Consider the following 17,068-nt stretch of genomic DNA (forward strand, 5'->3'; position numbering starts at 1 on the left):
AGAAAGGAACATAGAGGTTGCATGGCACATCTTCATAATGGTCTGATGTATTTTTACATAAAGAATTTTTTGGGCTTTGTTTTGCATTTGAGAGAACAGGTTCACCTGCCCCAAAGGAGGACAGTAGAAAGTTGCTGTAACAGAAATAGGAACATAACATGGTTTTAGGGTTACAATGTGGACAAGAGTGGTTGTTGGTTGTTTGTCACATGATCACCTGAAAGTGCCAGAGAAACACTTCAAACTGTATTTTTCACAAACATTATCTACATTTTTTCTTTTGTTTGTTTGCTTGCTTGTTTATTTCCTTGTTTACCACTATTTGGTAGTAGCAAAAGGAAATTAGAAAGGAAAATGAGCCTTGTGTCTATTTAAATCTAACAAGAAGTGGACAATTCTGCTGGAGGTAAAGGAACTCACTAAAAAGAAGATTTTGAGATGTGTACACACTGATGTAGATCAGCTTAATTGATGTTGTGGGTGAGGAAGAGTCAAGCTGCAGGCTCCAAAATCCTTTCAGAAACAAGCACCTTGTGTCTGAATGCATCACACCAGTGAATGTTTCCTCAGGTTTAAAATACCCTGCTTTCAGAGTGCAAATACAAGGGAAATGGGAAGAAGGAAAAACAATTTTTTTCATTACTTTTTTTTTTTTTTTCAATTTACCTGCCTGATAACATAGGTCGCAAAGGCTAGAGAAGATCCACATCAATTCTATTCCATGGATATTTTATGGTCTTCTGTTCACATTAAATATGCATGTTTAAATTCATTTTCCATATCCAAGTATTTGGGCACTTCTATGGCATTATTTCCTTGTCAACAGTAAAAACTAGAGTATCATTACATCAAAATAGCAATACACATTGTACTCAGAAGGGGAAGGGGAGGGGGAAGGGGAAGGGAAAGGATAAGAAGAAGGAGAAAGGAAAAGAAAGGGAAGGGAAGGGAAGGGAAGGGAAGGGAAGGGAAGGGAAGGGAAGGGAAGGGAAGGGAAGGGAAGGGAAGGGAAGGGAAGGGAAGGGAAGGGAAGGGAAGGGAAGGGAAGGGAAGGGAAGGGAAGGGAAGGGAAGGGAAGGGAAGGGAAGGGAAGGGAAGGGAAGGGAAGGGAAGGGAAGGGAAGGGAAGGGAAGGGAAGGGAAGGGAAGGGAAGGGAAGGGAAGGGAAGGGAAGGGAAGGGAAGGGAAGGGAAGGGTAAGGGCTTGAATTCTGCTCAGCTACGTAATGAAATCTCTTTTATCACCTAAAGAATTACCTATATTCTATTGAAAGACTTTTGCAGACCTAAATATGCTTTAAAGATTTTTTCTACCATTACAAGTTACTTCCCCCCCCCCCCACCTAATTCCTCATTATCAATGAAATGATTTAACAGAAGACTAATCTTGTCCTCCAAGTACACCTATAGTCTAAAAAATAACAAGTTTTAGTTCAGATACAAACCTTGATAAAGATCAATAGGTTTATCATCAGTCAAAAGGATAAGTAATAGTACATAAAGTACATGAATTTGATATTGTAGAGGGAAGAAAAATTAAGACAAAGATAAAATTATCTTAGAAGTTGCATACTCCTATGGAGTCTGTGCATTCAGATATCTTATAAGGCAAACCCTACGTAATTTACCAATATATGAACATACCTGAACTGGAAGGAGATCGAAACAAACAAACAAACAAACAAAAAAACAGTTTGTGCTTGATGAAATTGCTAAGACTATGGTAATAATATAACTTCCATTTCACATGTCTACCCGTTCTAGCATGTGATATATTTCGCTTTCAGTTTAGTTCAATTTTGAAATTACATTTAAAAAAAAAATAAATAAATGAATTTGTTTTAGAGCTACAATGTTGTTTTAGAATTCCCTAAAATATGTTGAATATAAAGAATTTGATACATAACAAAACATATTAGAAACATAGTAAGAATTTTTACTCAGTCTTTTTAGTATTCAGCTTATTTTATTAATTTAGTAAATAATATTTTAGTTACTCATTTTATATAATAAAGTCTAAAACTATAACAATTTCAATGGTTCCAGATTTCTCTTTTCTCTTTTTTCACTTTTCTACTTCAACGTAGCACAGTGAGCTTGATGGAACTGACAGTCTGACAGACTGAAGCTGGAGGCTATTTTAGAAGAAAACTTACTTAAACCACCAGCAAAAAATTCATGCTTAGCCACATGGATTTTTGACCTAAGAGTTCTAAATTTTACATTGTTACATGGTGCTTTTTAACATCTTTATTAAAATAATTAATTATTTTTAAGTGGAATTTATTATTACTATTATTATTATTACTATTATTAGAATCATAGAATGGATAGCTTGGAAAAGACCTCTGGGATGATAAAGTCCAATTTTTAAGTTAGCACTGCCAGACCTACAACAAAACCATGTCCATCCTCAAGTCAAAGAGAGGAGAGAGTGAAGAAATTGAGTTAAGAAGAGTGGAACAGGCTGTGTTCAGTGGTGCCCTGTCACAGGAAAATAGGCAATGGTCACAAAAACACAGCACATCTGTTGAGCAACCCACTTCAAGAGATGGACGTACTGCAGTTAGCCCAGTGAAAGGACGAAGAGACTTTAGCATCTGTCATACGAGGAGAGACTGAGAGAGATGAGAGAACCTAAAGAAGAGAAACCTCAGAGGGATCTCAGAGAATCATAGAATCCTTTAGGCTAGAGAAGACCTCTAAGATCATCTAGTCTGATCATCAGCTTAGCACTGCCAAATCCACAACGAAACCATGTCTGTAAGCACCACTTCTATATGTCTTTTGAATACCTCCAGGGATGGTGACTCAACTGCTTCCCAGGGCAGCTTCTTCCAATGCCTCACAACCTTTTCAGTGAAGAAGTCTTTCCTAATTTCCAATCTAAAACTTCCCTGGTGCAGCTTGAGGTCATGTCCTCTTGTCCTTTCATTTGTTGTTTTAGAGAAGAAACTGACCCCTACCCTGCTACAACCTCCTCCAAGGTAGTTGTAGAGAGTGATAAGGTTTCCCCTCAGCCTTTTTTTCTGAAAGCTAAATAACCTCGGTTCCCTCAGACGCTCCTCATTAAGACTTGTCTCCAGACTCTTCACCAACTTCTTTGGACATGCTCCAGCATCTCAATGTCTCTCTTGTAGTGAGGGACCCAAAACCAAACACAGCATATTTGAGGTGCAACCTCACCAGAGTTGAGTATAAGGAGACAATCACTTCCCTAGTCCTGCTGGCCACACTATTTCTGATATTAGCCAGGATGCTAAATAGACTGGACAGAATTTTGTTTTAGCCTATGTAATTTTTCTGTTTAATTTCTATGCAGCTTTTTGCTATGCACAAAAACACAGGGAGAAACAAAAAAAGAAAAAACAAACAAACAAAAAAACCTCTTCCACATAGCACACACATATACACACAAAAAAATTTCCATGAAGGAAGATGGGAATATTTTATCTTGTTAATGGACTAGAATTAATTCCATGAATTCCCAAGAGAATGTTAGTGACATATTTTCTTATACCTCTCAAAACAAATTTTGAAAAGCAACCATAACCGCATATAAAATGGAGGAAGGAAGGGGAGGAGCGGGCATATGGTGGCAGTGGTGTTTTTTCTGCTATTTCACCAAACTCATAGTATCACAAATTTGAGCTGGTCTCTTCACAGGTCAGCGTGTTGCCTACTCAGTTGATACTTTTTAACATGTATGCTGTTTTTCAAAGTTTGCTTCTTTCATGAGCAGAAGCTGGATGAAGATTTTACTCCATGAAGCATATGTCCAATAACCATTAACAGTCTAAATACAAGTATGTTTTTTATTTTATGTTTTCTACATTAACTTTAAATCAACAAATCTCTGACAAACTTGTGCTTTAACAACACTTTCACTAATGATTAAGGTAACTATTTGATCTTCATCCAAGCTGAATGTGAAATAATGACAACTTTTTTTAAAGAGACATCAAGAAGCTGTTTAATTCTCATTTTCAATGTCTAGCAATAAATTTCATGCTGTGTGGGTATTTATTTTTCAGTTTCCCATACAATCCTACTGGACATAGCATACAGCTAAACAAAAACATCACATGATGGGTAAACAATTGGCTGATGGGTAGGGCTCAAAAGGTTGTGGTAAATGGGGCCATGTCAGGTTGACTAGTGGAGTCCCGCAAGGCTCCATTTTAGGGCCAGTTCTCTTCAATGTTATTATAAACAATTCGGATGTAGGAGTAGAAAGTGTTTTGAGCAAATTTGCTGATGACACTAAACTTGGAGGAGTTGTTGACTCTGCTAGGGTGGAAAGGCACTGCAAAAAGATCTGGACAGATTGGAGAGCTGGGCAATCACCAACTGCATGAAGTTGAACACGAGTAAGTGCCATGTCCTGCACCTGAGACGCACAACCCTGGCTATATGTACAGACTGGGCAATGAGATGCTGGAGAGCAGTGTTGCAGAGAGGGGTCTGGGAACTGTTGTTGATAACAAGTTGAATATGAGCCAAGTGTGCCCTGGCAGCCAGGAGGGCCAACCGTATGCTGGGGTACATCAAACATGGCATTGCTAGTCGGTCGAGGAAAGTGATTGTCCTAATCTACTCTGCACTGGTGCAGCCTCACCTTGAGTACTGTGTGCAGTTCTGGGCACCACAGTACAAAAAGGATGTGAAACTATTGGAGAGTAACCAGAGAAGGGCTACAAAGATAGTGAAGGGCCTAGAGGAGAAGATATATGAGGAGCAGGTGAGGTCACTTTCTCTGTTCAGCCTGGAAAAAAGGAGGCTGAGGGGACACCTCATCATAGTCTACAGCTTCCTCATGAAGGGGAGTGGAGGAGCACATCCTGATCTTTAATGACAAGTAATAGGACCCGCGGGAATAGAGTCAAGCTGCGACAGGGGAGGTTCAGGTTGGATATCAGGAAGAGGTTCTTCATCAATAGGGTTGTTGCACACTGGAACAGGTTCCCCAGGGATGTAGTCACAGCACCACACCAAGCCTGTAAGAGTTTAAGAAGTATTTGGGCTGTGTTCAGTCATATGGCCTGAACAGGTGGACCTGTGTGGAGCCAGGAGTTGGACTCAATGATCTTTGTGTGTCCCTTCCAACTCAGGATAGTCAATGATTCTATGATTTATAAAGCTTTTTATATTTTATTAGGCAAATTCTTACTTCCCCTCCCTTTTTGCAGGTGAGTTGTACAGAATAATGTCTCACTCATTTGTTTTTATGTCCTTATAAGTCCACTGAAAATAATTTACATTAAACAATAGGTATAAGGTATGTAAGGTGTGTAATAGGTAAGAAGGTATGTAAGAAGTTATAGTACATGGAGCTGTGTGACAAGGACTTCTGTGTAGCATCAAGCCCACTAGAACGGCATAGATACATGCACATACATATAAATAGGAGTTCATTTACAGGTCACTGACATCAATCGCAGTATTTTCTACTAGCTTTTGGGAAAAGATACCTGAAGAATAATTCTCAGATCTTTAAAAACTGAAAGAGTTTACATCTGTCATTATATTATATATATAAATATATATATTATATATATAAGTATATATAATATATAGAAAAGACCAATAAAAAAGTCCTCAAATTTATCCTTGATTTATCAATCTTATAATGAGTAAAGTGAAACTATATGAGTTATTGTTGTCTTGCAGCATTCCAATAAGGTAGTACAATATATTTTTGTCCTGGGGAAAGTTTTCTCTATTCAGAGGGTTAGCAGATCTCTGCATAAGCAAATGGAAAAAAAAAAAATTGCTATGTTGCATTTTAAATCATCTGTGTTTCAGATATTCAGTAATATTTGAGATTGGATGAAAGAAATAATTTTACCTATAACTTATAATTTACATTTCCAATTCCACATCCTTTGTCAATGTGAATAATTGAACTTATGATAAGCAGATACTGACATAGTCTTTGAGTATAAGATAATGGATTCAAATAATTTCCCCTCTTTTCTTGTAGCCTGACAGTAACCAATAATAATTGTGTTTGGTGGGATGGACAGGGTTATTCAAAGAAGATCAAAGATAGGTAAGGAAATCAGTCTAAGAGCAATTGCTAATCCTTTGGTAATGTAGCCTCCAGTGTGCCTGACTTTTGTGTGTCAGAAAAGGCATGCATGTCACCCATTTAGTAGTTTAAACAGCATTACATTTTGAATCAATTTATCCAGTTGCATATGTGGCAGTATGACATCATAATTATTTCTTGATTGACTTCATTTAGTTTATAATAAATACATATCTTCTCTGAATTTACAGCACTACAATATAGTCTCTTGTTCCACACAAGATCTGAGAGCAAATTTTAAGGTGCAATTACTGGTTGCTGAGAACTATCAAAATACCTTTTATGTAGCAAAATATAACCTTCCTGTTAAATCCTGAAAATCTTAATATGGGTCTCTAACTTCTATAAAAAGAGATTTAAACGTAAATTCCACTGTATGTTTAGCACTATCCACCTGAAAATTAGATCCAAGCTGCCTTTTCTTTTAAATCTCATTTGAAATTCAGAAATAATCTTACTAACAAGAGATAGAATGACATTCTTAGAGGTACAAAAGGCAAAATATTATCAGGATTTTGTAATATTGTTCTAATAATGATTTTCCTAGACTGTTACAATCATAGAGATTTTTAATCAGTATTTTCAGAGAACATACACTAGAAAACTAGTCTTCAGCATAAAAGCTTTTTTTTTTTTTTCATTTAAAATTTTATGCAAGTCGGTTATTCGGTTATTATTTTATTAATTTTATTCCTTGATCAAAAATTTTATGGAATATACTGTGCTTCAAATAAAATATTTTTTAGTTGATACTTCTTAATTGTTCAGAAAGATAGAATATGTTTCAGTATAAATAACTTTTTTTTTTTTTGTCAATATCAGAAAAGCAAAACAACCTTAGAAAAATAACATACCTCATTCTTGTCCTACATCCAACCTTTTATTTGTATTGTGGCATAAGCTACAAATTTTTTAGTCATATTGTTTCACTTACTGGTAAATCACTACTAAGAGTATGAACTTGCTATAAGAGTATTAAATTGCTGTGTTTGTTTTTTCTATATTGTTACAAATACCATGCTTGTAATTCACTTTTCAGGGACTTTCACTAGCTATGCACTTTCACAGGGCTTTTAAGAAAATATTGCCTATTTCATTGGAAATATGTAAATATATAGGATAAGTATGTCTATCTAAGAAAATAATGCTCACACTTAACGACTGAACAGGATCAAATATAGAGAGAATTCACAAGGCTTAATGTATTCTTTAAAATGTGTACCATATAAGTTTGTGGTTTTGTCTATCTATTCATATATAAATTAATGATCAGAAGTAAAGATGGCCAAATACAGTGTTGTATGTGGTAAGGTTTTGCCATTGAACATATAGCCATTATCTATAATCTTACACATGGTTGTTTGTGGAACAGCATCTAAAGGAATTTACTGAAAATTCAATCTTTAGAATTATCTTTTTTTTTTTTTTTTTTTTATCTGTTTCTAGATTAGATTATTTTATTCTATAACAAAATATAGCTTATTAAATTTCTGAGACAATAAATTCTTGACCACTCTACTGATCAATAACAAGGAAAAATTAATTTCTTAAGTGTCAAGCTAATAGTCAAAAGGCTCATAAGTTGAAAATGAAAATCTTACATGGTATGACAAATATTTTCCTTGATATTCCTTTCACTGACATAAGATTATTGAAAACTTGAGAAAGACAACTCTGGGCCAAAATACCTTTATTTTCTTAGCATAAAGACAAATTCTTCAAAACTGCTATGGTTATCCACTGCCTTTGGCAGACACATCTCTATTCATCCTCAATATGAGCAAGAAACAGATTTTTTAGTTTCCTCCCCTTGCACATTTAACAATTATTTGTAACATTGCTTGTTTGACTGGCTGACTGGCATTTCTTGAGGAATTTGGTCAAGGAACATGGTGACTCTACATACATAAAAGTCTGAATAAAGTTAAAAATAAATCTAGATCTGAATTAGAAAGAGATTATAAGAAAAAAAAAAAAAGAAAAAACAGAGAGAGGGAGAAGAAGAAATGGGAATGGCAATTTATTTACTACTGAAATAAATAAATATTGAGTATCGAGGGAGGCGCAGACATGACTGACATAAGGCTAGGTAAATTCAGTCTTATAGATTTATTTTCACCTGCTGGTTCCAATTTATTGTTTTTGCTTGGTTTTGTTTGTCTTTATATGTTTTATTTTAAACACAATTTAATTTCTTGTTTGTTGCTTTTTTTTTTTTTTTTTTTTAACATAGCAAGGTGTGCAAAGTCTGTACTGGTATTTTAATGGTGACACTGATACTTACATTTCTCCATATTATTTGTTTGTTTGTTTTATTTTCAAGTATTATATAAATAACTAAATCAAATATGTCACAAGTCTGTTTAAACTTCTAGCTGGAGAAAATACTGCTTTCTCTACAGGATTGGACTTCATCCCTGATCCAAGTTTCACAAGAATTCTTCAAAACTTGAGTAACAGGCTATTCTAGCTCTGGTCTGGTTATTTTCATCACATATATGTAAAGAAAAAAAAAAAGAATAAAAGAAAAAATATGCAGGCAAATAAAACAATAAAACAATATGAGGAAAAAATAAGAAAATAAAATAAAAAAAAAAAAAGCTATAACTACAGTTTAAAAAGACCACCAGGGAGAATCCCATGTCTAATTTATATAATTTGAACATGGTCAGTTTATGCAAGGAAGTATTTATCTTTCTACTTTGAACAGCTTGGAAAGATTTTGTTATTGGAAATGAGTACCTATCCATAGCAGAGTCTTAGCAGTTGTATCTTTTAATTGCTCCAAGTATACTAAACTTAAGTGAGCCAACATAAAATTTGGTTAGAACTTCTTTTCAGTTGTATTTTCCCCATAATTGGTGTTATGTTTAATTTGTATTTTTTCTCTTTACACAAAACCATATTTTACCATAGTTTTATGATAATTATTAATTAGCTAATATGGTTATCCATGTTATGTTTATGTCTCATATTTGTAAGCACAAAGTATGGTTTAAGCTACCTTTGAAATCCTAACTTCTCAGACTATGAACTATTATTGGTCTTGCATATATCTTTCTTCAAAAGCAAAGCTTTATTATGCATGATACATACACACACATACTTATTATATATATATTTTACATAGCAGTTGTTAAAAAAATTAAGGCAGAGGTAGATTGCCAGGAAGTCTATGTTAAGTAACATAATATTATAGTGAGATTTCCCTAATGTGTGATGTTTTTAAACATTGTTAATGTTTCCTCAACCACTAGACATTAAGAAACTTAAAGAGGCAGATATTTGTATAGATAGGACTTTTGACAATATTAGTTTGCATACTCCTACAGAATTTCTCTGAATAGAGGACCTTTACAGGAATCTGTAAAGTGCTGAGTGCCTATAGACACGAGCATCTAGAAAAAGACTAGATTTCAGGGATTTGAAATTTAAAACTAGATTATAGACTACAATAGACACCTCAGTATCATCTCGAGATCTGCAGGGAAGACTGCAGGAAGACAGATGTGATGTACAAGCTGTGAGTTGGCAATGCTCAACTCCACTCCTCAAAGAAAACAATCAAAAGAGCAAGAAATAATCTTATGGAAAAATGGAAGAGATTGGATGGAATCAAAGCCCACTGGACCTGCCCATATACTGAGGACAAAAATATGTGATTATAAATAAAGTTTTACTTCTTACCATTTCCGTCCCCTATTCATTCCAAAAGTATGGTTTCTTTCAACAGATTTAATATAAAAAAATGTCATTTATATCTGGAGAAATTCTGTCCTTTTTAAAAGTCGTTACCTTTTGGTTCATGTTATCTCTTTCACTCTGAAATTATGTCAGCTCTTGTCTTTGATGACTATATTATTAATACTCCCAAAATACAATGTAGTTAAGTTACACAAATATAGCACTGATGTTCAGTTATATCACAATATCTTCAGTTAAACTACACTAAAAACAAGCAAACAAACAAACAAAAACCATATCAACAATGACAACAACAACAAAAAGAACAAATTTATTTTCTAGTTACTCAGAATGGAAAAAAATAATCCTCACATTCTCATGGTGGTGGTAGTGAGACATGAATTAATGGCTGATATTACCAGCTCACATTATCATACATCTACCTGTATATGTATATATAATATTTCATGATCCAAGAAACGTGCTAGAATGCAGTTCTTCACATAAATATCCAAATTCAGCAAAAGGAAATATCAAAAAGAATTACTCACCCTGAGCTTGCGGATTTGGAACTGGATCAAAAATATTCTATCCTGAGATCTAAGAAATACAAAACAAAAGCTATCTATCATCACTGGCAATGAATGGTTAGACAATAGATATACAGCAAAATGGGCAAATTATAGTTCAATGCTAATTAACATACACATATACTACAGAGAAATCAATGAGTTAAAACATTACATGGTACACTTTGGATGTGTACTGGGTTTACATGGCAAGGTTCTGGTAGTAGGGTGCTGTAGAGGTGGCCTCTGTGTGAAGAATCCAGAAGCTGCCCCACGTTAGATAAGGGCCAGTTCAAGCCAGCTTAAAGGGACCCACCACTGTCCAAAACTGAGCAAACAAGCAACGTTGTTTGAGTCTCTGTGAGAGTAGATTTAAGAAAGGGGAAAACAAACAAACAAACAAACAAAAACTATTGCACAACAGCATCTGGGAGAGTGATGCCCTGTAAAAAGAGCCCTGTAGGCACCATGGTGAATTAAGACAGAGGGGAAGGAGATGCTCCAGGTGCCAGATCTGAAGTTCCCCTGCAACCTGTGGAGAGGCCCATGGTGGAGCAGATCTCCGTGAGGCCCATTGGTCCCACAGTGGAGCAGATCTCTGTGCTACAGCCTGTAGAGGAGCCCACAGTGGAGTAGGTAGATCTAGGCTGAAGGAGGCTGCAGCATGTGGAGAACACCTAGAGGTTTCCCTATGCTGCTCAAGGGTAGGAGGTGGAAGAGGGTGGATTGTGGAAGGTGCCATTTGCCGAGGCGATCGGCTCCAGGGCAGACGCATTCTGCAGCGGAGCGGGGGATCGGGCCAGGCAGGGCTAATTTTCCAGCATCGAGCCTACTTCAGGGAGCCGCCAGGACCCGGCAGCCCTCGTGAGGGAGGCTGACGAGGCATAGGTGGAGCCAGCAGCGCCCCCTCCCAGGCCATTGAAAAGCTGCCCCTAGGGAGCTTGAGAGACCAGGAGCAAGGCTAACAGGGCGGGCAAACAGGGCGTGGCGCGTCAGAACGGAGTGGCGCGGCAGTTTGCACGGCAGTTCGCTCAGGCAGGGCGAGCAGGAAGGGCAGAGAGCTACCCCCGCCCACACGAACACCTCTTAACGACAGCCGTTAGCTAGGTGATAATAGTCTCCACCAGGCACGGTGCACTCTCCAGGAAGTCGGTACACACCCAGACCGACTACCCGTTAAAGAATGCAGCAGTTCAGGTCACCGGATGCAGGGAGTGTCAGAGCCTGCTGCTGCCATCGGCAGGAGGCAGAGACACTGCGTGCGTGAGGTGCGAGCAGGTGGATGACCTGATCCGCATGGTGGCGGAGCTCAAGGAGGAGGTGGAGAGGTTGAGGGCCATCAGGGAGTGTGAGCAGGAGATAGAATTGTGGAGTAACTCCCTTCAGGGCCTCAAGGAGAAGTATCGAGGTGAGACACCCCAAATGGGGGTGGATCCCATGCCCTGTCGCCGTCGGGCAGAGGGAGGGGATCTGGGAGTTGAGGAGGAATGGAGACAGGTTCCTGCTCGACATGGCAGGCAATGCCCTCCCCTTCCGGCCCCACCTTCCCAGGTGCCCTTACGAAACAGGTTTGAGGCCCTGGAGCTCGACAGACCAGTAGCTGAGGAACAGGTAGCAAGTGTTCCCAGGAGGATGCCTAGGGCGAGGAGGTCGACTCCACGCCTCAGGACTGCCTCCACCAAGAAAGACAGGAGGGTTATTGTTGTGGGAGACTCTCTTCTTAGGGGAACAGAGGGCCCTATTTGTTGGCCTGACTCTACCCGTAGGGAAGTCTGCTGCCTCCCTGGGGTCAGGGTCAAGGACGTTGCCAGGAAGCTTCCCAACCTGGTACGCCCCTCTGATTATTATCCTCTTCTGATAGTCCAGGCGGGCAGTGACAACATTGAAGAGAGAAGCCTGAAGGCAATCAAACGAGACTTTAGGGGGCTGGGATGATTAGTGGAAGGAGCGGGAGTGCAGGTAGTGTTTTCGTCCATCCCTACGGTGACAGGGAGGGGTACGGAGAGGACACGGAAAGCCCACCTGTTAAACACATGGCTCCGGGGCTGGTGCCAACACAGAAATCTTGTTTTTTTCAACCATGGGGCAGTTTACTCAGCACCCGGCCTGATGGCTGTAAACGGGTCCCTATCCTTTAGGGGAAAAAGGATCCTGGGCCAGGAGCTGGCAGGGCTCATTGATAGGGCTTTAAACTAGGTAAGAAGGGGGATGGGGCTGAAACAAGGATTGTTGGGGCTGCGCCAGGGGGAACAATGGCAAGGCCGGAGGATAAGGTAAAGGCCCAGCTGAAGTGCATCTACACCACTGCACGCAGCATGGGTAACAAACAGGAGGAGCTGGAAGCCATCGTGCAGCGGGCAGGCTACGACTTGGTTGCCATCACGGAGACATGGTGGGACCAGTCTCATGACTGGAGTGCTGCGATGCCTGGCTATAAGCTCTTCAGAAGGGACAGGCAGCACATAAGGGGTGGTGGTGTGGCTCTCTATATTAGAGAGTCTTTCGATGTTGTAGAACTGGAGGCTGGGAATGACAAGGTCAAGTCCCTTTGGGTTAGGATCGGCAGGGACAACAAGGCTAGTGTCCTGGTCGGGGTCTGTTATAGACCGCCGAACCAGGATGAGGAGACGAATGAGGAGTTCTACAGGCAACTGACAGAAGTTGCGAAATCTTCAGCCCTTGTACTCGTGGGGGACTTCAACTTCCCTGACATATCCTGGAAGCACAACACAGCCCAGAGAAAGCAGTCTAGGAGGTCTCTGCAGACAGTGGAAGATAGCTTGCTGACGCAGCCGATTAGTGAACCTACCAGGGGTGGTGCCCCGCTAGACCTTCTCTTCACAAACAGAGAAGGACTGGCGGATGATGTGATCATCAGGAGCTGTCTTGGGCAGAGTGACCATGAAATGGTGGAGTTCATTATTCTTGGCGAGGCCAGGAAGGGAACCAGTAAAACCTCTGTATTGGACTTCCGGTGGGCTGACTTTGGGCTGCTCAGGACACTAGTTGGTAGAGTCCCTTGGGAGGCGGTTCTGAAGGGCAGAGGGGTCCAGGAAGGCTGGGCGCTCTTCAAGAGGGAAATCTTAATGTCACAGGAATGGTCTGTCCCCACGTGCCCAAAGATGAGCTGGCGGGGAAGAAGACCAGCCTGGTTCAACAGAGAACTGTGACTTGATCTTAGGAGAAAAAAGAGGGTTTATAATCTTTGGAAAAGTGGGCAGGTCACTAGGGAGGACTATAAGGATGTAGCGAGGCTGTGCAGGGACAAAATTAGGAAGGCCAAAGCTCATCTGGAGCTCAATCTGGCTACTGCCATTAAAGATATCAAGAAACGCATTTATAAATACATCAACACAAAAAGGAGGACTAAGGAGAATCTCCATCCTTTACTGGATGTGGGGGAAAACTTAGTTACAAGAGATGAGGAAAAGGCGGAGGTGCTCAATGCCTTCTTTGCCTCAGTCTTTAGTGGCAATACCACTTGTTCTCTGGATATCCAGTACCCTGAGCTGGTGGAAGGGGATGGGGAGCAGGATGTGGCCCTCACTATCCATGAGGAACAGGTTGGTGACCTGGTACGGCACTTGAATGTGCACAAGTCAATGGGGCCGGATGGGATCCACCCAAGGGTACTGAGAGAACTGGCAGAGGAGCTGGCCAAGCTGCTTACCATCATTTATCAACAGTCCTGGCTATCTGGGGAGGTCCCAGCTGACTGGCGGCTAGGAAACGTGACGCCCATCTACAAGAAGGGCCGGAGGGCAGACCCGGGGAACTACAGGCTGGTCAGTTTGACCTCAGTACCAGGGAAGCTCATGGAGCAGATCCTCTTGGGAGTCATCATGCGGCACTTGAAGGGCAAGCAGGCGATCAGGCCCAGCCAGCATGGGTTTATGGAAGGCAGGTCCTGCTTGACGAACCTCATCTCCTTCTATGACAAAGTGACGCGCCGGGTGGACATGGGAAAGGCTGTGGATGTGGTCCACCTTGACTTCAGCAAGGCTTTTGACACTGTCTCCCACAGCATTCTCCTCAAGAAACTGGCTGCTCTTGGCTTGGACTGGCGCACGCTTCATTGGGTTAGAAACTGGCTGGATAGCCGGGCCCAAAGAGTTGTGGTAAATGGAGTCAAGTCCAGTTGGAGGCCGTTCACTAGTGGCGTCCCCCAGGGCTCAGTGCTGGGGCTGGTCCTCTTTAATATCTTCATCAAGGATCTGGACGAGGGCATTGAGTGCACCCTCAGTAAGTTTGCAGATGACACCAAGCTATGCGCATGTGTCGATCTGTTCGAGGGTAGGAAAGCTCTGCAGGAGGATCTAGATAGGCTGCACCAATGGGCTGAGGTCAACTGCATGAGGTTCAACAAGGCCAAGTGCTGGGTCCTGCACCTGGGGTGCAATAACCCCAAGCAGAGCTACAGGCTGGGAGATGAGTGGTTGGAGAGCTGCCAGGCAGAGAAGGACCTGGGAGTGATGGCTGATAGTCGGCTGAATATGAGCCAGCAGTGTGCTCAGGTGGCCAAGAAGGCCAACGACATCCTGGCTTGTGTAAGAAGCAGTGCGACCAGCAGGGCTAGGGAGGTGATCGTCCCCCTGTACTCGGCTCTGGTGAGGCCGCACCTTGAGTACTATGTTCAATTTTGGGCCCCTCGCTACAAGAAGGACATGGAGGTGCTTGAGCGGGTCCAGAGAAGGGCGACAAAGCTGGTGAGGGGCCTGGAGAAGAAGTCCTACAAGGAGCAGCTGAGTGAGCTGGGTTTGTTCTGCCTGGAGAAAAAGAGGCTCAGGGGCGACCTTATCGCTCTCTACAGATACCTTAAAGGAGGCTGTAGCGAGGTGGGGGTTGGCCTGTTCTCCCACGTGCCTGGTGACAGGACGAGGGGGAATGGGCTTAAGTTGCGCCAGGGGAGTTTTAGGTTAGACGTTAGGAAGAACTTCTTTACTGAAAGGGTTGTTAGGCACTGGAACGAGCTGCCCAGGGAGGTGGTGAAGTCACGTTCCCTGGAAGTCTTCAAAAGACGTTTAGATGTAGAGCTTAGGGATATGGTTTAGTGGGGACTGTTAGCGTTAGGTCAGAGGTTGGACTCGATGATCTTGAGGTCTCTTCCAACCCAGAAATTCTGTGATTCTGTGATCTAGGCTGAAGGAGGCTGCAGCATGTGGAGAACACCTAGAGGTTTCCCTATGCTGCTCAAGGGTAGGAGGTGGAAGAAGGTGGATTGTGGAAGGTGTTTTTGTTGTTCTTTGTCTCTCACTGTTCTAGCTTGTTAGTAAGACGTAATATATTTCTCTAATCTCCCTATGCTGACTCTGTTTTGCCTGTGACAATAATTGTTGCATTATCTCCCTGTCTTTGAGCCCTTTTCACTGTGTTTTCTCCCCCTTTCCCTTTGAAGAGGAGAGTGAGAGAGTGGTTGTGGTGGAACTCTGCTGCCCACCTGAGTAAAGCCATCACAGATTATTTGATGAAGCATGTTAAACATTAGAAAGCAGCACAACAAAAGGCTAAACTTTCAAGGGTATATTGTGCACAGCCCTTCTCCTGGACCACTTCCTACCCCTCCTCCCCACACACACTGAGAAAAATTTAAACGCTCTCCAACAGCTGAGAATTTGTGAATTTCTGTGGAAACCAATGAACTCCGTAGATCTGGATACAATTGGTTCAGACGGTAAACCAGAGCAGTTTAAACTATCATTTGATAAGTTTATTTGAACACAAATAGCTCCTTTAAAAAATAAATTACTTCAGTGCTCAGATGATAAACAGAGAGAGAATTTTAGACTGCATTATAAGAATGTGGTTCTTGTAATACACCATAAATGTTTGTTCATTGTCTTTTGTATTATAAAAACAAGGAATTCTCTTTGAGGAGCGGGAGTTGCGAAAGCTCCCTGCTGAAGTAAGGAGCTGTATAATGCTTGGCTAGACACTATGAAAATTCTTTTTTTTAATGTAACAAAAAAGAGAACCCCCTCCCCTTCTCTCCTTCTGCATCTCAGTTGCCTCTTTTGTTCAAAGACACAGCTGCAAAGCTCATGTAACCATCTCCTGATAAGTTGCTAAACTAGTGTATTGACATCCTGCCTTCCTGTCTCACGCTGGGCCAACATGACCAAATAAAAAATGAAGTTGAACCACAACACCAAGGAAGACTACGTCCTTCATCTTCATGACCACCAGAGGGACAGAGACGACTCCCTAGCAACTGTGCGTGCAGTCACAGAATATACCAGGATGTGCTGCATAATCCCGGAATTACCAAGATATAAAAAGGGACCCAGGCAGGGGTGAGGTGCATGCGTTGGCAGAGCTGAGACTCCCCAGCCGCCCAGCGCTGTTTTGCTTGCTGTTTGCTTACTCAATAGATTCCTTTCTATGATTAATACAATGCTCTCTGAAAATTAATTAAGGGGGCAACTCATAACAGTTCTAAGAAAGAAATCAAAATAATCAAAGTAATAATAAGAAATATACATTTAATGTCTGAAAGGAGTCAATGGTCTATGACAATTGATGAAAGTGCATTGGAGTAAAAACAAAAGAGAATCTGAGGTGGAAGTTTGAAAATCTGGGGGTGCAAAAATGTAATTTATTCTATATAGAGTAATAAAACAGATTACTACAACATGTCTCCTTTATAAACATCAAATATAAATAATTCATCATTGAATTAAATTTCATTTCATGAAACTGGATGCATTTCTTTGTAATTACTAAGATTTT

General features: G+C 40.8%; 1 long non-coding RNA gene across 10 annotated transcripts in view; it reads right to left on the reverse strand.

Moving 5' to 3' along the window:
• The window catches only part of LOC113840240 (uncharacterized), an 829,451-nt gene that overhangs the window by 315,394 nt on the left and 496,989 nt on the right, over window positions 1–17,068 (reverse strand). For all 10 annotated transcript variants that reach the window (XR_011806072.1, XR_011806074.1, XR_011806073.1 and 7 more), the window contains exon 6: window positions 10,325–10,373. This is a non-coding gene — a long non-coding RNA (uncharacterized lncRNA). The remainder of the gene's footprint in view (window positions 1–10,324; window positions 10,374–17,068) is intronic.

Source organism: Anas platyrhynchos, chromosome Z (genome assembly GCF_047663525.1).
Source record: "Anas platyrhynchos isolate ZD024472 breed Pekin duck chromosome Z, IASCAAS_PekinDuck_T2T, whole genome shotgun sequence".
Classification (NCBI taxonomy): domain Eukaryota; kingdom Metazoa; phylum Chordata; class Aves; order Anseriformes; family Anatidae; genus Anas; species Anas platyrhynchos.